We start from the raw sequence: 26,895 nt of genomic DNA, 5'->3' as shown, positions 1-26,895 counted from the left end.
TACTATTTTTTATTAATGTTTCCACTGCAAACAAGTGAGTTTGGGAAATTGTTTCCTATCATAGTGGCCGCCTTTAAAATCATTCAACATAAATTTACAAAAAAAAATATGACCTAAAAACCGAAAAACAAAATTTGGCGCAATGCTACGCGCTTCATTGCCAACGAAATTGGGTCACATGCAGCCCCTTCCATCCATTTTCAAAGCACTTGCTTGTTACCCAAACATAAGTCGACGTACAGACAAACGCTAACTTTAATGGGAGCTAATGAAGTCACACGCGTACATACATACATATATGCGAACATACAAACAGTCATACATAGCTACGGGCTGAACGAGCTACTACAACCCCCTCCTTTATTATACAGGCGTACGAATTAGCACAAACTATGCGCACTTCGTATTGCTGTTGCTGTCGTCGATTAGCTTTTTATTTTGTATAGACTTACTTATGTATGCCTACTTATGTATATACAAGGTGGCGCAATATTAATCACCTTGTCGGAAAACTTAAATTTTTTGGCAATGTATGCCAGTCATATTTGACACTTGTGAACCAACAAAGAAGCAATGAAACGCTTAAAAGTACGTTCGCGTTTGCAGTGATTAGCAGAAAATCCACAAAAATTAGGCAGATGCGCTGCAAGATATGGCAGATGCGCTGCAAGATCGGCAATCAGCTGTCAAGACTGCTCTAAAAGGTTTCATAGAAATTGGTTTAGTGAAATATTTTAGAGTTTTTGCTTTGTCTAATTATTATTGAATATTATGAAGAAAAGGCAAAGAGCAGATTTTATTAGAAACCGCTTTTCTTTGCCGGCGTCCATTTTATTTAGTTTTTACTTTGCCGTTTCTCCTAACATTCGTAATAATAATTATCGATAGCACAGAAAACACAAAGTTGTACGGAAATATAAGTTTATTTTATTGTTTCGGATTTCGGGAGGAAAATTTTGTATGGGTAGTCTCGCTTTTTAATTACGGCTTAAAAGTTAAGCTTGTAAAAGTAGATAATCTAGTTACATTGAATTATAAAGGTCAATATAGAGATATCCACCGAAATTATTCGAAATTATTATTGTTTACTTAGTAAAAAAACTTATTAAAAAAAATAGATGATGAAATTTGCGCCACCTTAAATACAAACAAACTACCAATGGAGTGGGTAAAAATCAAAATAAAGATGTTTATCACTCAAAGTCACTTTTTTGTTTTTACTTGTAAAACAGTTACTCGAAAACATATTTGGATGATTAATTTTGTGCCACCTTATATACAAACAAACTACCAGTGGAGTGCGTAAAGGTCGAAATAAAGATTTTTGTCACTCAAAATCAGTTTTCCCTTAAAATTAATAAAACAAAATATGCAAAACAAAAAAATAGGATGATTAATTTTGCGCCACCTTGTATACAAACTGCAGACAAACAGACAAGCAATGGAGTTCACAAAGATCAGAATAGAGATGTCCACCATTCAAAATTATTTTTGTTTATTTAGTAAAAAAACTTATTAGAAAAATGGATGATTAAATTTGCGCCACCTTGTATACAAACAGATAACCCATGGAATGCGTAATGGTCAAAATAAGGAATTCCAACACTCAAAATAATTTTTTTACTTAGTAAAAAAGTTCTTCAATAATACAATTGGATGATTAATTTTACGCCACCTTGTACAGTGGCAAACAGAAAAGCAATGGCGCGGAGTAAAGCTCAAAACAAAGATTTCCATCATTCAAAATATATACATATTTTTTTAAGTAATAAAAGTTAGTCAAAAACAAAATTGGATGATTAATTTTGCGCCACCTTGTATATGTATTAACATATTTTTCCCATTCTCGTTTTCGAAGCACGCTCTGCCGCGACAATCACAAAGTAATCACAAGCTAAGCAGACGCTCGACTCAACGTAAACTAACTATTTAGTAAAAAATATTTATGTAGAAATGCTAGTACTCGGTAATTACAATAATAATAATAAAATTTCTATAACGTCGCAAATTGTTATCTAATCTGACGGCGACGTATGCATGTGCATGTGTAGAATCTGAGTGTGCGAGAATGCGAGTGGCGTGCGTAGCGAGTTTGTTTGTGAAAATGTTTCAATTTATTTGCCCAGACAAATGGTGAAAAGCCACGCGCGAATAACGCGTAAGATATTTTATAGATACAGAAGTGTGTATGCATACATACATACATATGTATGTATAATACACATGTAGGTGTTCTCGAGTCAAATGGCAGTCACACTCCGCTTTGATAAAGCGTTGATGCGCTCTTGAAGCGGTGTACTTTAAGTAGCAAAGTAGTAAAGTAGCAAAGTCTGAATTTATTTCATCATCTTACATTTTTGTTTTAATTTTTTAGTATTTTTTTCTTCCGCTCGATTAGCTTCTTTACTGCGTCTCAAGTAGACGTGGCGTCGCTATTCGATGATTTTTTACTTTAATAGTGAAAAAAATATAAAAAAATTACGCGTGCGATTCTGATTAGGCGGCGACAGTCAATCAAGAGAACGAGCAGCGGGCCAGTGGGCTTCTATGTGCATTTGTATGTGTGATAAACAAGCAGGCGCATATTTTGGGACCTACTTTAGAAGCCCAAAAACAAATACTTATATTTACGTGCGTACTCTGATTTCAATTATGTATGAATACATACATACATGCATACATACATATGTACATACATACATCTTGTATGATGGTGTTAGAAAACTGATTAAGTGAACTGCTTCGTAATTAAACAAACAACAATAATGGAAATAATATCGGCGTGAATAAATTAATAGCGAGCTTACATGCATACATACATACATATGTATGTATGTATATGATAATATATATGTATATATGTAAGTAAATATATATGCCTGGCTGCATTAAAAGGCACATGCACTTAATAGATCTACTTGATTGGTGTGAAAGAGCTTGGAGGAAGCTCGAGGGGTGACGCCATTGTTTGAATGCCGGCCACGTTCTAAATTGATAACTCGCAGCCGTGCCGCATAAATAAATATACAAATGGAGCAGAAATGGCATATGACTATAACACATATAGGGTGTTTTTTTTTAGCTACATGAGAACTATCGATATCGATAACTTGCGGTTTGACAGCTGAGAATGGCAAACTGTGTTGGCAGTTCTGTTCACTAAACTTTGGCAAGGTAGCATGAATCGTGTAACACCAAATTTTGGAAATTTATTAAAAAAAAAAAATAAACTAATAAAAAAAAAATTAATCTTTGGCCCTTCTTTCTTTCGAAATGCGGAAGGAGCTGCCGTTACGGTGAATGGCGAATGCTAACGAGTCTTGCTGATTGAAAATGTGATTCCAAAAATTAGAATTAGCTAAACATCGACGGCATTTGATTCCAAAAAGATGACGCAACTTGCCACACAGCGCGCTTAGCAATCGATTTATTGCAATATTCAAGCCACCATTGACGCCACACGGCCAGATTTCCGGATTTATTGGAAAAATTAGTCAAAAATTGAAATGACCGAATGCACTATGTAACTCTAGGCGTGACGGCCATATGCCATACCAGATTAGTAATACAAAAAAAAATCCCTTTCAACAATATTCATCTTTTGTACTATCATTTCAAGTTCACAAGCTCTCAAAAAAACACCCGTTATAAACACAAATGTATGCAGCCATTAGCCGCAGATAAAGCGGGGCATATTCGGTGGTGAGCGCTGTGGTGGGCAAGCTAAAATTTCTGTTGATCAGCCTGTAAATTTTGCATGGATTCAGTTCTTCGCCCTTTTGACACAGTTAAAGGGGAAATAGTTAAATAATAGCACGATAAATGGCGGAATGTTCTCTGATGCGGTTACTTGAAATGGAAACTTTAAAGAATACCTAAAGTACAAATCGTTGTTGCAAGCACAAAATCGCGCATGTGGCATTCATTTATTTTTTTAGTATATCTACAAATCTAACAGCAACAATTGTATGAAAATATATTGCAAATATTCAAAAAAATGCATTGAGTGCTAATTTGAAATTATATTTAAATAGCGAACAAGCAAAATCCAAAGAACTTGGAATCTGTTTACACTCATTCAATATTCAAACTAAAGGTGCGTTCGACGCATAGTGAGTTCTAACTCCGTCTAGGAAAAATAAATCAATATTCCGGATTTTTTTTCTGAGGTTTGCGCTTTAAGAGTAAAGGCTAAAGGCGCGTCAACTGTCCCATTTATATTATCGAAAACAGAGCCGAGCGAAACTATACTTTTTCTACCTTGTAACGATTTTCAATTTAGTAAAGCAAACCTTGCATTGCATGAAGGAACCGGAACAGTGAAGCTTAACACTTTTGCACCATTCGATGAAATAGTCCGCCCGAACAAAAACTCTCGTATCACCAAGAGCGGAATAGTCCGCCCGAACAAAAACTCTTTCGTATCACCAAGAACAAAATAATCCGCAATAAATAATTTTTATTTGTTAAAGTTTGTGGAAAATAAATAATTTTGGTCATCCTGTAACATTTTTTTTTTTCGTTTGCACAAACAGTAAAAGTTTTGTCAAGGTATTTTGAGTTCATCGCGCATTTCGAGCGGTGCCGCAAAAGGGCTAAAGAACTGAGTGCAAAAAGAAAAAATTTCATTTGAAAGCATTCAAGTCTATTCCTGTGGCACTGACAGTATGGCCTTCAAATAAAGACGGCATACTTAGACCTTTTGCCTGCTATGGCCAGCTCAGACCGTATGAGCGAAGTAAATGGCGACTTTAAAATGTATGGGTCCTTGAAATCGGAAGCCAAACGCGGAATAAAGGCAGATGTAAAATGCGTGTTGACGATGACAAAATTCAAATGACTAAGAAACTGAACCATTTGTAAAAAAACATGAAGACGCCACCACAAACTAGAAGAGATACTGAGCCAAATACATAACAGAAGTGTATAAGCCAATTATTTTATTTTTTAAGAAACTGAACGGTGGTATTATTTAAAACGCATTTAAAAGGCCTGGATGCCCCATTGTTTGAGGGTCTGGAGCACGTCTCAAAAGCAGATCTCCCAGCTCTGCTTAGATTCGCCAAAAGCGCTGACATCCTAAATGATGTCTACTTTCAGTATTCATAGAGGTCGGCCTCCATCTGGTATCGCTAAGGACCAAAAGGTCTCTCGTGGCTTATTGCCAACCGGGCTAACCTAACCTAACCTAACCTAAAGGTGGAATCAAAGATTACTCCCAAATTACTAATTTCATTAAGAGGATTTAGACGCGAGTTTCTTATAAAATATGAGGCAGAGATTAAATGCTTAGACTTAAAGGAGGGAGTAAAGAGTATTTCAAAATAGTTTTCGCTTTTATATATTAAAACAAAATCATAAATTGTTGCTGTTTTTTTTTTAACACAACTACCATTTTTAATGAAAAATAGAGCTTACGTGAAATGTACTTTTTGGTTATGCAAAGTTTTTTTTTAGTTAAAATTTTGTTTTTCAAAAAAAATTTTTTTTAATTAATTAAATTTTTTTTTTTTATTAAAATTTTGTTTATTTAAAATTTTTTTTTAGTTTTTTTTAACTTTAACGAACGATCAATTTTTTTTTTGCGATTTATAATATGCGGTACATACAACACTTCAGGTGTGATTCTGTTGTTGTTGTTCAAGTGGTTGAGTATTTCTACTGAAATAATCCTGGTGATTCTGTTAAATCCATTAAGTCCTTGGGTTTTTTGCGTTTCAATCTTCTGCTCCAATTAGTTGGATTAACATTAGTATTAGTTGGCTATGCAAGGTGGCGCAGAGTTTGAGTTTGGAAGACTTAAACTTTTTGCAAATGGCGTCATACGTCAATCATATTTGACACTTGAGAACTAAACAGGTGCAGTACACAAACTGACAAGCAATGGCGCAGGATAAAGGTCTAAATATAGATTTACATCACGCAAAATAATTTTTTTTATTTAGCAAAAAAACTATTAAAAAACATAAATTTCCGCATATTATAGCGTGAGTGACAGCTGGCGCTAAATTTTTCTAATAAAATAGTCAATAAAATTTTGTTTTTTGTTTTTTTGTTTTTTCAAATAATTTTTTGGAATGTCTTCACATTCTATGCCACAACAACTTGAAACCTGAAACTCCGCTCAAAGCAGTCGAGAACTTGAAATCTGAAAACCTCTTAACGAGGCGACTAAGTAGTTTCACTCAAAGGTAGCAGGGATTTTAGGGCATTGCAACAACTAGAAGGAAATGTAGCGTCGATGACTAGCGAGGCGTGGCTCCAAACTTCCTAAGGCGTACACAAGCATGCAAAGAGAGAAATTTATAAGAATAGTGAACGAACGAAAGATGCCGGCCCAACCAGCAGAATTGATGAACCTGCCCAGATTAAGAAGATGAAAATACTATTTTGCATCTTCTGTGCTACCCACCTGCTCCAGCCAGAAAGAGATTCGTCATTCTAGGTAAGCAATTCTTTAAGGAGTTGTAAGGTGGACACGGCAGTCAGCTCAACGTTACCAGAACGACCCGAATTTATATCCGATCAAGGACTGTCACTTCAGCAGCATTCCCCGTGCATATATGGGTAATGTTTATGCTGCTACAACAACAACAACAACAGCAACAAGAACAGCATAATAATGTGCTATGAGCGTAAGTGTGCCTACACAAAATTAAAAGTAGTTATAAAAGGTTTTCCAATAACAGGTTTTATTGGTGAATGGATTGCGCTATCGAGAGATGATTAAGAATTTTTTATGGCCGGAATTGGATGGTATTGATCTGAACAACGTTTATTTTCAACAAGACGGCGCTACGTGCCCCACAAGTAACGAACCCATTGATCTTTTACCGGGAAAGTTTCTGGACCGTATTATCTCTCGAAGAGGTGATCACAATTGGCCACCGAGATCTTGTGATTTAACACCTTGTGACTTTTTTCTTTGGGGCCGCGTGAAAGAGAAGGTCTACGCCAACAGCCTAGGGTCGATTTAAAACCTCAAAGATAGAATTCGTAAGGCTATCGAAGACAGAGGGCAGCCACTTTGCAATTCGGTTATGGAAAATTTCATGAAAAGGATATTGTCCTGTAAGCTACATAGCAGCTTCCAAAATATTGATTTGCTGTTGCCTACGTAGCATTCTACCTTCTCGAGAGTTATCGTTAGAGCGCTTATCTGCCACTTTCATACGTGCAGCTTCCAGTTACTTGCTCTCGAACGCTCCGGAGCGCCCTTTGGTAATTGTTGAATAACTCGAAAAGTATTTGTTGGACTCACTTCACTTTCTCACACAATTTTTTTAAGATGTTATACTTTCAGAAAATGCAAAAAATCAAATTTTTTGAAAATTCCGACTACCCCTAACTCCTTAATTATAAATAAATATGCCCTAGAAGAAATGAGCAGACTTTGACAATTCAACTACCCAAAGCAAAAACAAAATACTTGTAATTTCCACTTTTGCATTATCACTAAGACCTTTTGAGGTCTTAGCCTTATTGGAATTTATGCTCTGAAAAATTTATTTTAATTTATTTTTGTATGTTACAAATCCTAAGCTGTATTTAAAGATGTTTTTTGCTTTTGGTTTTGTAAAAGTATTTTGCATTTTTTTTTATACATATATAGTTTTTCAAAAGGTGGCTGTATTTTTATTTTATTTTATTTAAACAAATACTATTTTATAAGTATTTGCAGCCGTTCTGGTTGTTATTTACATTCTTTCGCTCTTTCATAATTGTTGCTAGTTTTTTCCTCAGATAACTTGTTGCTGTTTGTGTTGTTGATAGTGCTTTATTAATGTTATGACTGCTGAAACACTTCGGGCACTTATGAGTATGAAGCGTGCAAGTACATATACATGTAAGCATACATACATACATACATACCAAAACAAACTAACTACAACAACAACTTTATTGAGAAAGACACTTTTATTACTATTTCTGTGCTGTGCAAATGTTGTTTTTTTGTTTTTGTTTTAATTTTGCTGACGTTTGCTAGCGAATGCGGAAATAGCAAATTAATTTAAACACATGTATGTGTTGAATGAGTGTGTGCATGTGTGTGTGTTCTGAGCGTAGCCTGATGAGAGAGCACTAGATTCACTACGTTAGGAGCGCACATCTTTTTTATTCGCTCGCCTTCAACGCCAACAACAATGACGACGACGTAAGAATACACTTTAGATTGCCAATTGACTTTGACTTGATTTCGTACACACGCACTTATGCGCAACAACCAACCCATTCCCATAGGCATGTGTGTATGTGCGTACGTAGGTATGTATGCCATACGCGTTTATCTGTCAGTTGCTCATCGTTACGCTCAATTCCATTGATCGCGGCGTCACAAGCGGGAGGGGGGCACACAAAACGCAAAAACGAAAACGGCAACATTTGCCTGCAAAAAACAAAAAAGGAATCGGTACTCATGCATCCATACACACACACACACACATGTATATGCTAATGTATCATAGTTCGACCGCTATGTAGTTGTGACGGCATGGGCGCATGAGTAATATTAGCGCTCACAGATTCTTTATTGCCCCGCTTTTCGTATTTATCCCGCACGTTGGAAAAAAGTGTGAAGTAAATATTTTTATGGGATTTTTTCGTTTTCAAAAAACAAAACAATCAAAAAAAAAGAAATGGAATTCCCGCGTATTTTCGTTTACAGTAAAGTTCCAATGGGAAACGTATACACTGATAGCAGCTCAAACGACAAATAAGTGCGCACACACGTGCATTTATAGCTACATGCATATGTGTGTATATTCATTTAGAAACTGCGTCGGAAAATAAATACGTAACATCATCAGAATTCGCAGAAATTTACACCGTTTGACGTTGCTCTATTTCGTTGTTTTTTATCGCTTAATTGACGCTGCTCATGCGCTTGTTTATTATTTGAATTATAAGCATTAATAAATGCGAGATTTTTGTTGCTGTTGAAGTCTTTGTTTTTTTTTTTTTTTTGCTGGCAACTTTTTTTTACCCCTATTTTTTGTGTTTACGGCGCAAAGTAAACAGCCGATTTTGTAATGCAAATACTAGTGCATGTTGCGTCAACCAGCTCAACTTGTGTAACTCGACTTAAATCAACAACAAAAAGTTGATTACAGCTGCTTGCTCTTAAATTTTTATCATAATTTATTATTACTTTACATTTTTATTTTTATTTTTTGCTTCGAATTTTCTGCGGTCAAAGTCTTAAATGTTATGCTAATGCAAAAGTGTTTATACATACATACATACGTACGTATGTGTAACCTTCGCTCAAACACCCACCTAAATCCACTTCACTTCAATCTGCACATTTGTAGCTCGTGCGAAGGCCAACTACTCGGCAGTTACGGATACACTCGCATGCACAAAGTGTTAGAGTAGATTGCAGCAGCGAAAAGGCGCAATCACAAAATCTCCAACAATTATTTGTATTTAAGTGTACGCGCGAGTAGGTAAAAAGTAAAGCTGGCGGCGTCCGTTGAATCGTTTGGCATGAACCCGTAATTATCAGCTTTCAATGCTTGATTTTCGCTGAATAAATTTAAATTGCCCCGCACACAAAACCAAACTCTTAAAACAAACTCGTGTTACATTGCGCATATGCGGCAGTTGAGAAAAACCTACTTCATTTTCTAGTTTAGCTGCATAATTGTGTCACTTGACGACTCCTCCAACGCTGTGTAATCTACTCAAATGGAAAATGAGCTAGTTGGACTTTAAACCTTGATAGAAATTCATGAAACTGAAAATCAGTTTATTTTCCTACAGGGCAGGTAAAGTGCAAGTGTGTCGAAAGGATTGGTGCATGACTACCATTCGATAGTGCACCTCGGCATGAAACACTAAATGATATTGTAGAAAAAGTTTTTGCTAACAGCGGTCGCCCTTCGGCAGGCCTTCGAATTTGTATCCTTAAAATTTTTTTTTTAATTTTTCTCTTCAGCGGACAACCCTCCTTTAACATATTTTTAACTTTTTTTACACTTTTCTCATAATGGGACACCTTCCATAAGCGGATAAATTTTTTAGTCCCTCAGGTATCCGCTTAAGAGATCATCCGGGTGAGTTGTAAAAGTTGTTAACTTCGGTTTTACCACTGCGTTCGTTTATTTATAAACGTCTTCAAATATTTTACTGCAAATGGGGAAGTAAACCTTTTTTTTTAATTTAAAAATCTAAAAATTTTTTCCTTAATTCCGATTTTTTTTAATTTAAAAATTAATTTTTGTTTTTTCATTTTTGTATGTAAAAGAAGTTAAATAAAAAAGAAATTTTTTTTTTTAATGTAAAAGTTTAAAAATCTTTTTCTTTAATTCCAATTTTTTTTTTTTAATTTACAAACTAAAATTTTTTTTTTCATTTTTGTACGTAATATTTTTTTTCATTTTTGTATAAAAAAGAAATTTTTCTTTTTAATTTAAAAATTTAAAAATATAAAAAAAATTTTCTTTAATTCCAATTTTTTTTTTTAATTTTTGTATGTAAAAGAAGCTCAATAAAAAGGAATTTTTTTTTATTTAAAAATTAAAGAATTTAAAATTTTTTTTTAAATTTAAAAATCTATAAAAACTTTCTTTAATTTAAAATTACAATTTTTTTTTTTCATTTTTGCATGTAAAAGAAGTTAAATAAAATAAATTTTATTTTTTTAATTTAAAAATTTTAAAATCTAAAATAAATTTTTGCTTTAATTCCAATGTTTTTTTTTAATTAAATTTTTTTTTTATACGTAAAATTAGTTAAATAAAAAGCTAAAAAAATTTAAATATCGTTTCTCATTTTTTTATTGCAAAAAAATTCCTGAAAATGCCCTAAATTTTCGAGCCGAGATTCCTTAAGGTATATAGGTATATAAATATATATATACTTGGGGCGTAAACACTTTTTGAGTTTTTGGCCGAGCTCCTTTTCCTATTTGTGGTGTGGGTCTTGATGTTGTTCCACAAATGGAGGGACCTACAGTTTCAAGCCGGCTCCGAACGGCAGATATTTTTATGAGGAGCTTTTTCATGGCAGAAATACAATCGGAGGTTTGCCATTGCCTGCCGAGGGGCGACCGCTATTAGAAAAATGTTTTTCTTAATTTTGGTGTTTCACCGAGATTCGAACCTACATTCTCTCTGTGAATTCCGAATGGTAGTCACGCACCAGCCCATTCGGCTATGGCGGCTATTTTTAATACTGAATAAAAATTTTAGAGTTTCGATGCAATTTTTTCTGATTTTTTTAAATCTTGTACAAAGTTTGAAACCTGGACTAGAATTGGACTTATTGAGGAGTGAATTATAGTTTTATAAAAGCAAATTATTGAAATCGAAAATTGTTTGAATTATTTGCTGTTTATTGAACTAAAATTTAAGGTGCGTACCCAATACTTTTATTTTTATTTATTTTTTTTAATTCTGATTAAAAATTTGGCTACTTTCGCATCGTAGTAGCATCGAGTAATTATCAGAAGAGTTTTTTAGTAGCGTAATTGTACGTTGCCCAACGTAATCAGGAGACTAATACCTACAAAGTTCTACCTATTAACCGGCAGTAAACAATCAGCCGGGATGACGCTCCATAATGCAACCGCCTCATTTATATGTACGTGCAACCCCGCCGCCGCACGCCTTCTACTGATAGTCGGCGCGACAGTGTCGTGCGGACAATGATTTTTCCTCATACCACACCCCAGCTAAATATCGGTAATTGCCTTCTCAATGATCGATGACAATAACAACTGCCTTCACAGCAATTAACAAACAGCAATGCAAACCACAAAAAAATTGGATTCTAAGTTTAAATAAATAAAAAAGGAATTATATATGAGGATGTCGGAATTCGCGCGCTGCTGCACCTATTTGACTATTTACAAAGCGAAAGCAGCAACAAAAACACTAGGAACCTGAAAAAATCGAGAAAGCACTGTTGTGATGCTGAAATTGAAGCGCAATAACAAATTATGTACAAACAACAACAGCTCGAAAGCTTGTAGATATACTTGTGTAGGCAATAAATTGCAATTCAAATATATTTAATCAACTTGGCTGAATTTTTTGAAGGAAATTTTAGCTGAAAACTTAAAGCGAATTGATCACAAAGTAGCTTAAATAAGAAAACATAATAGCTTATTTTTAGCAACAACAAATATGTGCGTGAAAATAAAGCTCATTAATCATTTTAAAAATTTATGCGCACAAATGTCAAATTTTCACGCACAAATCTGCTCTTCTCTGGCAATCGCTCGTCTGATTGCAATTCTTAGCTGAGCTGAATGATTCATGATGCTGATCTGGAAATTCGAATTTCGCCCGCAAAGCCAGAAAAATTCATTTGTTATCAGCCTCTACATTCAGTCAAATCTCTACCCCGAAATGTGTCAATAAAACACACAATTTTCCATTCTTCCGATTTCCCATTTCCTGAGATTCGCCTCAAAGTTGCCAGTGAATTTTATTTAGTATCTAAGTTATGGCTTACTTCAATAAACTCAAAGCTGTAATTGCAAGTTTACACTCAATTGTACACATACACACACAGCTTAAGCGGTGACACCTTAGCTTCGTCTGTATTGTAGAAAAAGGAAAAAGTAAAACAGCTTACGTGTTTAAGAGCGTAAACAACACGCCATCGCGAAACGTCATTTGAAAAATTATTTGCATTTGCATTTTAAAATCTTCTTGATAATTTTGTTGCTGCTCACACTACTTCTGACGTCATGTGGCAACACATTTGCCTCGTTTCCTACGTCACCAAGCTCTTTCACACTCACTGCACATAAATCCACAAATTGCATCATATTTTTTATGACCTGCATGCATCGTAAATTGAATTTAGGCCGTAGTTTATGTTGTTGCTATTACATGTTTGTGTAATGTTGTGTTCGTCGTTGCAATAAAACATAATGGCACATAATAACATTAAAACATAATAGATCTCAAAGTCAAATGTGTTGCTGGCTGAGTGAATAAGTATTTTTAAATTGTTCGTATGAAGGTACGTGCATATGTATGTATGTATGTATGTGTGTATGCGAAAAAAAACTATAGCACCTCAATATTTTCAACAGTTTCGACAATTTTTTGTTTTTTGTTTGTAACATTCACAAAAATCATTTAAATCCTAATATCAAATTTTATACAAAAATTAGAAAAAATAGAAAAGTTTTCATCAAAATTTCAAAAGTTTTGATGACTATTAAAAAAAAACATTGGGAAGGCTATTTTATATAATATAAGGTGGCGCAAAATAAATCATCCAATTTTGGGTTTGAATAACTTTTTTGCTAAAAAAACTTATTTTGAGTGCTGGAAATATTTAATCTGGCCTTTACGCACTGCACTGCTTCTCTTTTTAGGGGTCCAAAATTAATCATCCAATTTTGTTTTTGAATAACTTTATTACCAAATACCACTTTTTTACCAACTACAACTTTTTTACTAAAACAAAAATAGTAGTGGAAATCTCTATGTTGACCTTCACGCGCTCCATTGCCTGTCTGTTTCTATACTATTTGTATACAAGGTGGCGCAAAATGAATCATCCAATTTTGTTTTTGAATAACCTTTTTACCAAATACAACTTTTTTACTAAAAAAAAGTATTTTGAGTGGTGGAAATCATGAATCTGACCTTTACGCGTTCCACTCTTTGTCTGTTTGGGGGTGCAAAATTAATCATCCTTGTGTTTGAATAAATTTTTGACCAAATAAACACTTTTTTACTAAAAAATGATTCTGAGTGGTGGACATCTTTATTTTGACCTCTAAGCGCGTCATTACTTATCTGTTTGTACTAAAGCTGTCTAGTTCACAAGTGTTAAAAATGATTGTCATATGACCCCATTTGCAAATATTATATGTAAATCTTCCCATATGCTGATTAATTTTGCGCCACCTTGTAGGGTGTAATGGGGTGCAGATTTGAAGTTACTAGAAAATTTCTTTGATTCTTTATTATTTTTCCACCTTGACGGTGTTCCACATTTTCTCCATATAGCAAATCCACGAAACATTTTCTTTGATATCGAGAAAATAGGCAACAGCGTCAGCGAAAAGAATTATCAAAAATCAACGAAAATTATGAGCAACTTCAGGGTGGCACTTTTATTTACTTTTACTAAAATTTGATGGGCCATAAAAGTGCATACCCATTTTTTTAATTCTGATTAAAAATGTAAGAATTTTGTTCGAAATTTTTTTAATTTTTATAAAAATAAAAGTGAATTAAAAATTATTTTAGGTAAATTTCGCATTTGCTTTTTTTTTGAACTAAAATTGAATTGGCTATTATTTAAAGGACGCACTCATTTTTTGTGTTTTTTTTTTTCATTTTTTGAAATTTACGTAACATTATTACGAATTTTTGTAAATCTTATACAAAGTTTCAAACTTGGAATAATATGATTTTTATTGCACAATGAACTATTTTTCATAAAAAATTATTTGAATTAGCACTTTGTGGAACCAAAATTTAATGGACATACCGATTTTACTTTTTATTTTTTTTAATTCCGTTTAAAAATTTTTTAAATTTTTATAGATCTTGTACAAACTTTCTTACTTGGATTAAAGACATTTTTTATTGTCGAATGCCAGACGCTCTTCTTATAATAAACTTATGCCGGTTATTCTTACACTGTATAGGCAGGCAGGCCCTACCTCCTCTTCAAAGGAGCTAAGTGCATACTAAATATTTCCTGTTTATCTTCGAACTAGTCCAAAAGCGATACAAAGTTGTACAATGAGGGCTGGGTTTTACGTTAATTAGCTACTCTGCGGAATATACTACTCATACTATAAATGGCAAAAAATTACAAACAAAATTCCTTTCGCAGACATGACGACATTAGTCTTGTTCTAGTAAACTCACTGTTGCTTCCGATGCAACAAGATCGCAATTCGGACCGACATGTGGTATACTGGGTTCTTAAGCTGCAGTTGTTCTGCAGGTGCTCTGCAATTTTTTTTCTATAGAGTTTTTTGCACTCAATTGTGGAACCATTTCTCAGCACGCCTTAGTTCTCAAAAAGGCAATAACTGAAGCATAGTAATTAACTACTTTATTCTTGCCTTATAATAAATAAATGACGTTTACACCCCCCTTTTTTTGGTATTTAGCCGAGCTCCTCCTCCTATTTGTAGCGTGCATCTTGATGTGGTTCTTGTCTTATCAGAGCTAGCAGTTTTGATGGTCACCATCTGACTCCCAAGTGCAGGAAGTCTTTTAAACCTTCACCACTGGGCGAACCTCTTTTTGAGACATTTAGTCGACATTTTCATTTGGCTTCGAATCCTCACAGCGGGCTTTTAAGGACTTTGCCTCGGTGTTTCTTCCACAGCAAGTACACCACTAGCAACAATTACAGCAAGTTAAAGCGTAGATTTTCATAAAAAGTTTTCAAAATTAGTTTCCAGGCGTTAAAGTTGAATGAAACTCAGTGCGGCCAGAGCTTCAGCTGAAAGCATTCATTTAGCCTTGCTGTGAGTTTCAAGCTGGCTTTTAAGCTGGACACTCGATTTTCGTAAATGAGCAGGTAATGAACTGACACCAAATATGACTTTAGATTTCTATCACTCCAGCGAGTTTGAAGAAAATATTTCTTGTCATTATCCAAACAAGTTTTTTACTGCTTACCTTTGCTACAAATCCTCTACAATAACTTATATTTACTTTCGATTTTTTAATTTTTCAATTAAAGTTTTGCAACTGACCTACATGTTTAAGTACCTACACCATTTATGCAACCGTATTTTGTTTTTTTTTTAATTATAAATGAAATACCTTTACGACAATTTAAGTGCCATATCACTTGTTCGATATTTTTTGCCACTCTGCTAGTTTTATGCTGCAATTTGCAGCCTTTGAGCAACTAATGCAAAATCAATTGTTAATGCCAATAGCAGCCAGCTTTTGAAATGTTTCTTAAATGTTTAAGCACCTCAGGGGGACGAACACAAACGACATTAAAAACAATCACTCATTACATTTAATGAACATTGTGCAGCTTAAACACTCACGTACACTACATACATACAGACATGCCCGTGCACTTACGAATACATGTACACAAAAAATATATTTTTGTTTGTGTGTTGTGTCGACCGCAAAACTTACTCAAATCAACTTCAAGGTAAAATAATGAAAGACTAAATTGCAGCAACACCAACCATAACAATCTCGACTGTATTTCACAACAAAGTTACTTCCAACAATATACCATACACACATACACGCATACCCGTACTCGCGGACGACAACAAACGCAAAGTCCAACACAAAACTCGCTGCGAAATCGCATTTGATTAAGCATGAAAACAAAAAAAAAATAAACCTAAAAAAGGTACTTTAGAAAACCCAAAAACATACACAAAACAAAAAACAAAAAAGGGTAGCCAAAAAATTACAAATAATAATAACAGTAAATAAGGCAAAGCAAGAAAATTGGAAAGCCAAACTTAAGGGTCCTATAGGAGTAAGCGTCGACATGATTACAGGCTTACAGCCGCAGTGAGTCGCGCCATCGTCGCATTTCGCAGCAAACACTCAGCGCATTCGATATAGGCGCAGAGCTGCCATTGTGTCAATGTGTCAATGTTTTTTTTTTTTTTTTTTTGCAGTTTTATTTTTGTTCTTATCGAAAATTACCGAAATTCACAAACGTGACACAGCCATTTGCGTTGAGTTGTCGGCTGCGGCAGCTGTATGTGGAATGTGGTTCGTTAGCTGGCCGTCACTCAACTCAGTGCAAAAAGGGAAATAGTAAAAACCAAGTTGCATTAAAATCTGGTGCCCATAACAGCAAAAAGATTTACATTAATTGAGCAAATAAGCAAAGTTTGAACTTAAAAGTTAGAAAAACTCATATATGTATGTGTGTGTATACACACAGAGGCGTATATAGATGTCATTTAATTTATATGCATTCAATAGGCCAAAGTTAGCATCATCCATTTCCACAGATGTTTCATTTTAGACGAATGCAACCGTCTTTCCACCTTCTGCAGCATCATTACATCTATGCATGCACATTAGGGTGGGCCAAATTGTTCTTAAAAAATGTGGACGACTTTGTTACGGTGACTGAAATATTCTAAAGGTTATTTCGAGCATGAAAACATGCAAGCATGGCTCAAAAGTGGATTTCGAGCTTTCTTATTTTTGGTTCAGTTTTAGTTATTTACCCTTAATAATTTTTTTTTTATTAATTTTATATTTTTTTGTAAGAACATAAATTTATATGTATTTGGAACAAAATAAGCATCAAAAATAAATTTCTTGTTTCTGCGATATACATACAAAGTGGCGCAAAATTAATCACCCTATGGGAAAATTTCTAATTTTTGGAAATGGCGTCGAACGTCAATCATGTTAGACACTTGACACCTTACAATACAGACTTAGACACTTTACAATACAGATTTTCATCACTCTCAAATATTTTCTTTTATTTCAGTAAAAAAATTATTCAAAAACCAAATTGGAAAACAAAAAAATGTAAGAAAAAATAGAACTGACTGGGCATTAGTTATTAAATATAAATAAAGAAGCGCGAAATCCATTTTTGAGCTATTCCTGCCATGCACTTCTTTATTCAGCATTGCCACTAAAGTAGGTTAGTCGCCGAAACGAAGTAGAAAACAATTCGACCCGCCCTAATGCACTTACAAGTAGATACAAATGTGATTATGCATGCAACAGAGCTTTGTGTGGCTACAAAATGAGTGCTGCCGCTGCTGCTTTGCATTTCACTCCAAAGTACATCTTAGATCAGCATAACAATAATTCGTCTCGAGAAACTTCAACTGGCTTACGAATAACTGTTGAATTGCTGCCACTATCGTAATTCTCCTACATTTTCCATTTCCTACTTTCCACCAACAAATTCTAACCACAGAACATTATTTATTGTATAGAAATGTTTGCCGCCGGCTCAACTCAGTCACACAATCCTTTTTTAGAAACAGTTGTGGAATACAAAAAACAAGAAAAAAAAATATTGTAAAAAAGTTGGCAAAAATTGATCACAAAAGATTGAGTGTTGCGCTGCTGGTATTGCCGTTTCGGTTGACTGCTGCATGTCTCAATTATGGCTGGCCAACCCGTGTGGCTGGCAGAGTGAAGACGATGATGACTCTCATGCTAACGCTGACAATAAGCAGTTGCAATAATTCAATCGACGAATTCCAAGAATTTGCTATGCTGATTTGGTGAAATCTTTACAATTGCATTACAATTGACATAGAAATTTATTTGTTGCATGCAGCATGCGTGTTGAGATTATATGAATGTATGCATAATGTTGCGACTTAATGTGAATTGGCTAAAAAGAAAGGCGAACCTGCTTGACCGTTGCTTTTTCAAAACCCTCGAGGAAATACTTTTATCACGAGCCAACACTTTGCACTGCCTATGCCTCGCTGGCCCATTTGAAGCCGCCCGGAAGGGGCGTTCGAATGTGTAAAGGCAGCGGCAGCCATGTAGCTGGTAATTGTAACTGCACATGGCTTCCAATAACGATTTCATGGACGCTCGCATGCGATTTGCATCTCATCTGCCAGTTGCCACAGGGGACTGGCATCTTGCAAGTAATGTGTCGCCGCCGCCACTCTCGACAGCAAAGCAAATTGAGTTTTAAAGTTTGAACTGAATGATTTATGCGTAGAAAGACAGGGACGAGAACGATACGTGCATACGTAAATAAATATATGTATATGTGTGAATGTGTGAGTATATGAAATAAATAATAGTTGCTTGTTAAGAATTCAATGAAATAAAAAAAATAAAAATAAAAAAAAATCAAAAGAAAATAAATTACAATGAAATGAAAAATAAAATAAAGCAATAAAATAGATTAAAATAAAGTTAAGTAGAATAAAATAAATTAAAACAGAACAAAAAAATAAATTAAAATAAATAAAATATAAAAATTACAATGAAATAAAACAAATAATTAAATGAAAGAAAATAAAATGGACTAAAATAAAATATAAAAATTAAGACAAATCAAATAAAATAAAAAATAAATAAATTACAAAAATAAATTTGTTAAAATAAAATAATTTAAAATTAACGAAATTAAAAAAATTTGAATAAAAAAATTAAAATAAATTATAAAAAAATTAAAATGAAATAAAATAAATTTACATAAAATATAAAAATTAGTATTTTGTTATTTAGTATTTTACATTATACAAATTATTCTATTTTAACTAAAAATTAATTTAATTCAACATAAAAACTGAAGTAGAAATCAAAGTGAGTGAAAATAATGCCAAATTTAATAAAATACATTAAATTTAAATGAGAAAAATAAAATGAGTTAAAACAAAATAAATTAAAATAATAAATAAAAAACAAAATTAAAAAAAATAAAAGTATTAAATGAAGTATAAAAATTAAATTTGAATAAATCAAACTAAAAAACATTAAAATAAATTAAACTATTTATGTAAACTAGATATTAAATAATTAACAAAAAAGTAAAGAGGAAATAAATTCAATTAAAATAAAATATAAATATTAACTAAATAATATATAAAATATAAAAATTAAAATTGAAATGGATAAAATAACGACATAAAATAAAATCGAATAACATAAATTAAAGTGCCCAAATAAAAAAAATTATAATAAAATACAAAATATAAAAAAAATATAAAAATTTAAATTAAATAAAAAATAAACAATTGAATTTAAAATAGGAAAAACAAAATGATAAAATGAATTTAAATAAATAAATTAGAGCAAACAAATAAGGAAATTAAAATAAAGTCAACTAAAATACAAAAATTTTAATAAATTATAAAAGTTATTTGATCTACAATAATTTAATTAAAACAAAATTTAATTTAAATATTAAAGTAAATTTAACTGAATAAGTAAAGTAAATTAAAATAAAATACAAAACTAAAACAAATTGAACTTAAAAAGGAAAAGTAAATTAAATTTAAATAAAAAATATAAAAATTATAATTATATAATTTATTAAAAAATTAATTTAATTTAATTTAAAAATTAAGGTTAAAAGCAAAAGAAACTAAATTGAAGTGAAATAAATTAAATTAAAATACAAAAATTAAAATAAATTCAACCAAAAAAGCAAAGTAAATTAAAATAAATTCAGCTAAAAAAGGAGAAGTAAAATAAATTTAGATAAAAAGTATAAAAGTTAAAAGGAAACAAATTAAAATACAAAAACAAAAAATTATAATTATTTTATCTAATTAAATACAAAATTAGTTAAATTTAATTTAAAAATTAAAATAAAAAATAAAAGGAACTAAATTAAAGTTAAATAAATTGGAATAAAGTACCAAATCAAAATAAATTAAGCTAAAAAAAGAAAAGTAAATTAAAATAATAGATAAAAAACAAAAATAAAATGAAACAAATTAAAATACAAAGCAAAAAATTATAAAAGTTATTTGGTATAATTTAATACAAAAATAATTTAATTTGTAACTAAAAAATTGAAGTAAAAAATAAAAGAAATTAAAATAAACTGCAATAAATTAAAATAAAATACAAAACTAAAAAAAGTAAAGAAATTAAAATAAATGAAGCCAAAAAAGGAAAGCTACATTAAATTTAAATAAAAAATATGAAAACATATTAATGAAACAATTTAAAATACAAAAACAAAAAATTATAAAAGTTATTTGATCTAATTTAATGAAAAATTAATTAATTTCATTTAAAAATCAAAGTAGAAAATAAAAGTAACTAAAATAAAGTGAAATAAATTAAACTAAGAAAGTAACGTAAATTAAAATTAAATACAAAAATTCAAATAAATTAAACTAAAAAAAGTAAAGTAAATGGAAATAAAATAAAAAATATAAAAATTAAGCCGAAACAAATAAATTGAAAAAAAAAATAAAAATTATCTAATATAAATGAATGAAAACTTAATGAAATTTAGCAAGGTTAACTTTAATTGAAAGCCTGCATAAGCACAATTAAACATTTCCACCACAGTTCACGCGAAATTTATAGCATTACCCGATTGCTACACATTCACTACTGGACACACACGCCGATTTTCTCACGGCATTTGCACAAGCGTTGTTTTCCACCAACATTCCAGCTGCAATTTATTTAATCAATACACTGCAAAGGCCCACCGCTCCACTTCCAGTCCCACCCCATACATATAAGGCCCATTCAAGTCCAAAGTAAACATCTATTATTATTTATATATGTATGTATGTATGTATGTACACTGCATAAATCGGCACGCACACTTACACACTGGCTATTACGTGCGTCTATACGTGTCGAGTGGAAACATGTTTTTGTATGAATTGCGTGTGTGTTTCGTAAAGGAAAAACCTGACAACCGCCAAGCGAGCCGGTTGAGCCGTCAGCTACCGCCTCAGTCAACGTGACTAGTTAACTGTAAAACGGCGCGTATGTGCCAACCAGCAAGCCAGCCAAGTTGTGGGCCAACACAATACGCATGCGTACAATAAGCGAACAAGCGAACAAGCGTAGCAAGCAACCGGTAACTGGCAATGAGAGGCGAATGTGGCGTACAGGTAGGCAGGTGGTGGCTAACTGATAGTCGCAGCCCTGAATTAGCCGCAAATGAATCGTGATTCTCATAGCTTGTTTTTGTTTTTTGTGTTGTTTTTTTTTCTTCTTCTTCTATTTCGATTCTAATTACTATTTTGATTGCGTGCGCCTTTGTGTGTGTCTGTGTATATGCGTGTATGTGTGCCATATAGTACCGTTATGTGTTGCACGGTGCACTGTAGGTTGGTACACTTTCAGGCTGTGCGCGTGTTGCATACGAAATAATACTCGTTCGACGAGAGTAAGAAGAACAACAGTTGTATGGAAATGGGGGAAACGCAATGAGCAACAGCAAGGCGCGGCGGCCAATGGAAAACTGAGGCGTTAACTAGGGCGGCTAGGTTGGCAGATTTGCATGGGTACTTGCAGGCACAAGCTTATCTTCGTAGGCGACGAAATGTGTGAATTATGTAGCTCTTGACAGTTAAGTCGTAAAGTGGGTTGTACTGCCCATACCGGAAATCAGCGAAAGCTGTGTAATCAAATTTCGGATAAGCGCGTTGTTGCTTATTTTTCATGGATACAAACAAACTCGCAGAATCAGAGATGAGTGCAATGCTTAATGGCATTTCTTCAATATGGACTTATTGGGAATAAAAAAATACTAAACAAAAATTACAAAAAAAAACGCTTTACAGTTTATTGCCCACTAAAGAAGGAAATGTGGTTAATTGCCTGCTAATTTCAAGTGGCGAGTGGCAAGTTGCAAGTAGCCGCACCCAGCCGAACAGTCAAAATGTAGATGCAGTTGAACTGTGCCAGCAATTACCAGTCACTTAATTATGCATGCGCTCGGGGCTGCCGCATGTGGCACACCACCTTTCCACCTTGGCCAGCAGGGACAACGCCTGCACCTACTGCTCGTATGCCACAACTTTCTTGCCATTGCTTTGCGAATATTTTTATTTGTTTGATTTCCAACCACAAGACGAATGGCAATTTGCCATTACTGCTAGAGTTAATTCAGCGAAAATAAGGAAAAAGAGAGGCAATGCCACTCTATGCAAGTGGCCCAAAACCGAAAAAAAACACATAATGGAAAAGCCTTTGTCAACACAGGTGAAATGGTGGTGGCGGCACACACAAGCCAAATGAGACACACACACATACTTTTGTGCTGACTGCCCTTCTCCGTCTACGATTGCAAACAACTTATAGCCAATACTTTAAACCGCCGCTGCAGATAGTACGAGGCTTTCTTCAAGTTCAAGTTGCAGCAATACGCCGACAACACGGCAGCAATGTTTTCTTATAGTTGTTGCATTTCTATGGCGGCAGATTTTTAGTTGAAAGGTCGGTGTAGTCCAGTAGCTGATTGGACGCTACTTTGTTTTCTTCCTTGGTGAGCTCACCACTAGCACTGCTCATTAGTATTTGTTTTTATTATTGTATTTTGTTTAGTTTTTTTTTTTTTTTTGTTTTTTGCTATTGGCCGTATCGGAATTTCTGCACTGACCGTGTTTTCTTGGCAAAGTCCGAGTTGCTGGACGGCGCATGGGCGTAGATATGTACACGAAGGTAATCACATATGAAAATGACAACCAATATGTACGAGATGTGTGTATGTATGTGATTTTTGCTTGCGGTTAGTAGTCTAGGCTAGAACAAGGCAAGCATTTGGTTATGAATTTCTTTTGCACTACGCCAATCAACTAGCAACTATCGGCTCCAAATGCGACAGTTCCCATATTTATTTTCATTATTGCATATTTAAGTACTGAACTCAACACTTACAACAACAAATGGTATTAAGGACAACAACTTTGAATGTGGTAAATTTTTAAATGTAGAAAATTTGAAAATTTTGTATATTTGAAAATTTTGTAAATTTGAAAATTTTGTAAATTTGAGAATTTTGTAAATTTGAAAATATTGTAAATTTGAAAATGTTGTAAATTTGAAAATTTTAAAATTTTGAAAATTTTGTAAACTTGAAAATTTTGTAAATTTGAAAACTTTGTAAATTTGAAAATTTTGTAAATGTGAAAATTTTGTAAATTTGAAAATTTTGTAAATTTGAAAATTTTATAAATTTGAAAATATTGTAAATTTGTAAATTTAAAAATTTTGTAAATTTAAAAATTTTGCAAATTTGAAAATTTTGTAAATTTAAAAATTTTGCAAATTTGAAAATTTTGTAAATTTGAAAATTTTGTAAATTTGGCATTGTCACTAGTCAGTGTTACGTAAGATTGTGGCTTTTTTGATTTTATATATACAATATATGTAAATTTAATTTTTTTTTTTTCATTTTTTTTTCGTATTTTTTTGCCTTCATCCGGATTTAGTATCAATTTGACATTGTTTTAGATATCATTTCATTGTTATGCATCCAAAATTTAGAGAAATCTACTTGAAATTTCGGCTTATTAGCTAAAATCGTATGCAAATTTTTTATGACATTTTGAAAAGTCCCGTTACTGCTGTACAAAAAACTTCATCAATTCGAATTTCTATTTTGCCAAATTCACACTGTAAAGGAAATAATGCTTAATCCACTGTAACTCTCTTTTACGTTATTTCTGCTTGCTTATTATTAGTTGCGGCTTAGCCGTTGATGCGGCAGTTGAGTTCGCGTATAAATAAAAAAAATATAAAAAAATTAAAAGAATAAAATATGGAAAATACTCGGTTTAAGCAATTCGGAATAGATGATAGTGATGAGTATAATTCAGTTGATGATGCAGATTAAATGGCAGGTGAAAACAAAAATGATTATGGGAGAACCACTCGATAGTGGGGATTCCGGCGCGGAATTTCTTACACAAGAAGGGGGAGAGGAAACGGGTTACGGTCAAACTCGTTGTTGTTATCAAAAGACTAAAGTATTGTATGTTCAAAGAAACCATTAGCCTGGCGTTCAAATATTCCCGGTACATATTCATTGTAGTGAGTGTTCATTGTTCATTATATTCAAGAAACCTACTATTCAGTTGAGTGCGGCAAGCATTTCGATGAGAACGCTTGTTTAAGCTGCATGCATAAAAACCCACCCAAAAGTACTTCTCATGTATTCAATAATGCCTCATAGAATTTATAAAAATATACTCATAACTCCTTCAATATGAGTGAGCAATTATCGATTTTTATTCATTAAAAGTACAAAAAATCGTTAGAGATACCAATACAAATACATACACAAGCAGACTTCGAAAAAAATATTGGCAAAAGCGCGCACAGGTCGGTCCGATCGACATATGTACATACATATGTGCATAGACATATTTATATATAGGTCAGAATGTACGTCCATAAAGCGCGCGATTTTATAAAAGACTAATCTTAAAACGTCCGGTAAGTGAGGGGGCCGAAGAAAAGGAGGACATATATTTACAGTAAAAGGCAAAAGTGTGCACGAATGTACAAAAAAATCTTTGAGATGCAAATTTTTTTTAACTTCGGACTGATTTTTTAAAACTTTCGGTTCGGTACCCGGGTCTGCCCCTTTTTTGTTCTGTTCGTGGATCTTTTTTAAGACACTGCTGTTGCCGGTGTTTGTAGTGTTGGCTATTCCCGCCTTACTAAACAGTTATTTTTTAAAACCATCAAACAAATTGACGAGCTCCCGAAAACGTTTTTATTATTGTCTTTGTTTTGTAGGCCTAAATTTGTTGGCTAACTTTGCCATAAATCGATAGAAAATTAAATTTTAGGAAGCTACCTGGAAGCTCAAGTCGTTAGCTGTAATAGAAATATGTTAAATTCACTTCCAAAGTCGAAAAAGCCGGGTACCCAACGGAGGGTTGAAACTGATTTTTTTCGTCTTGCCGGTTCACGCATTATTTACCCCTAAACAAAAATTGTGGCATAAACTTTCAAACCGCCGATGCACGTATATTTCTTTTACTATCCGCTACCAGAACTCGTTGTTCATTCTCGTGGTTTTCTATGCCGCTGTACCATTTGAATATGCAAGAATTAGAACTTTGGTCCCCCTACCTCCCTAAAAAAAACTTTGCACCTAAACTTACTTACGCCGATAAACACAAATATAGGATTTTTTTTTTATTTTTTATATATTTTTTTTTTTTTGTTATTGTACTCTCTATCAGAATAAATTGCCGCACCTTGTTGTTTTGAACAATTTTTGATTTTGTTACACAGTGTAAAACGCGCAAGAAAATTTCATATATTCATGGGCAGTTTTGTCCCTTACTGTATAGATACACACGCAAATACGTACACAAATACTTAATCGCCACGTACAATACGCATCTATTAAAAAACGCAGTGCCTCAAAATATGGCTACTAAACAAAAATAGTTAACAGCGCAATCAAAAAGCCGACACGTGTGGGCGAAAACGCAAATATGCACACATACTCTTGCACCTGCCAAAAGCACCATTCGTATGTACATACATACATGCATATGTACTTGTGTTTGTGAAACTCAAGAAAAATAAAAAGTGCGTAACAGAATATGAGTAAAGCGAGGGAGAAAACCAAACAAAAAGCAAAGATGTGTGAAGCCTCAGCAGCTAAAATAGAAAACCATACAGCAGCTGGAATAATTTCGTAAGCCTTCGAGGCTAACGAGAACAAAACAAAAAACATCTCAGCCTAATATAAAAAACAACGGGGGCCAACAACAACAGTGGTTTGCTCATGAGCTTATTTCTAAGAAAAATCAAAGCTGAAGTTAAAAAGTTCAAAAAATCTTAGATAATTAAATACGCACATAAGTTTGTATGTATGTATGTTTTTATATCGATACTCATACATACATACATGCATACATAGACGAGTATAACGAGCCGGCAGCGGTGCGAGCAATAATAACACACGACGAATATCAGCAAGTCTATCAACCGTTATACTCTAGTCATCTCGCTCTCACGATAACTCACGCACTCGCTTATGATCTTTTGGTTACCATTTACTGTTAATCATAAGCAAATGCCGAAAACCTCGCAAAAACGCAAAAAAGCACACACAGCAACAAGCAATATCAACATAGTAGAGCGAAAAAAAATGCTTTGTTAAAATATGTATGTGAAGGCAAAAACAAGGCAAACAACTGTATAAAAAAATTCCACTTGAGTAGCACACAAACAAAATGGTGAAAACCACTTTCGCGTTCACCTGTTCACTGCAAATCGCCAATGCTACTCGTACGCACTTGCGTGCGTGTGTATATAGGTAAATATACAAGTACATGAATACGAGTGCTGTTGTTGTTGTGGTTCTTGTTATTGCCAAGAGCACGCTCGTGTTACATTTTTATGTTGCTGTTTTCATTCCCCTTTTTTACGATTGCGTTTTCGCACTTCCGCCTTTTTGTGCGTACACACATATCTGTACGCCATATTTCCATATTTAGTGTGGGACAATTTATTAACA

The 26,895-nt window shown here is 33.3% G+C and overlaps 1 protein-coding gene across 1 annotated transcript in view; it reads left to right on the top strand.

Moving 5' to 3' along the window:
- LOC129244111 (uncharacterized) overlaps positions 1 to 26,895 on the top strand; it is a 58,071-nt gene that overhangs the window by 5,812 nt on the left and 25,364 nt on the right. The window lies entirely within an intron of this gene.

This window comes from Anastrepha obliqua, chromosome 1, assembly GCF_027943255.1.
Source record: "Anastrepha obliqua isolate idAnaObli1 chromosome 1, idAnaObli1_1.0, whole genome shotgun sequence".
NCBI classification, from domain to species: Eukaryota; Metazoa; Arthropoda; class Insecta; order Diptera; family Tephritidae; genus Anastrepha; species Anastrepha obliqua.
This window is presented reverse-complemented; position numbering and strand designations above follow the sequence as displayed.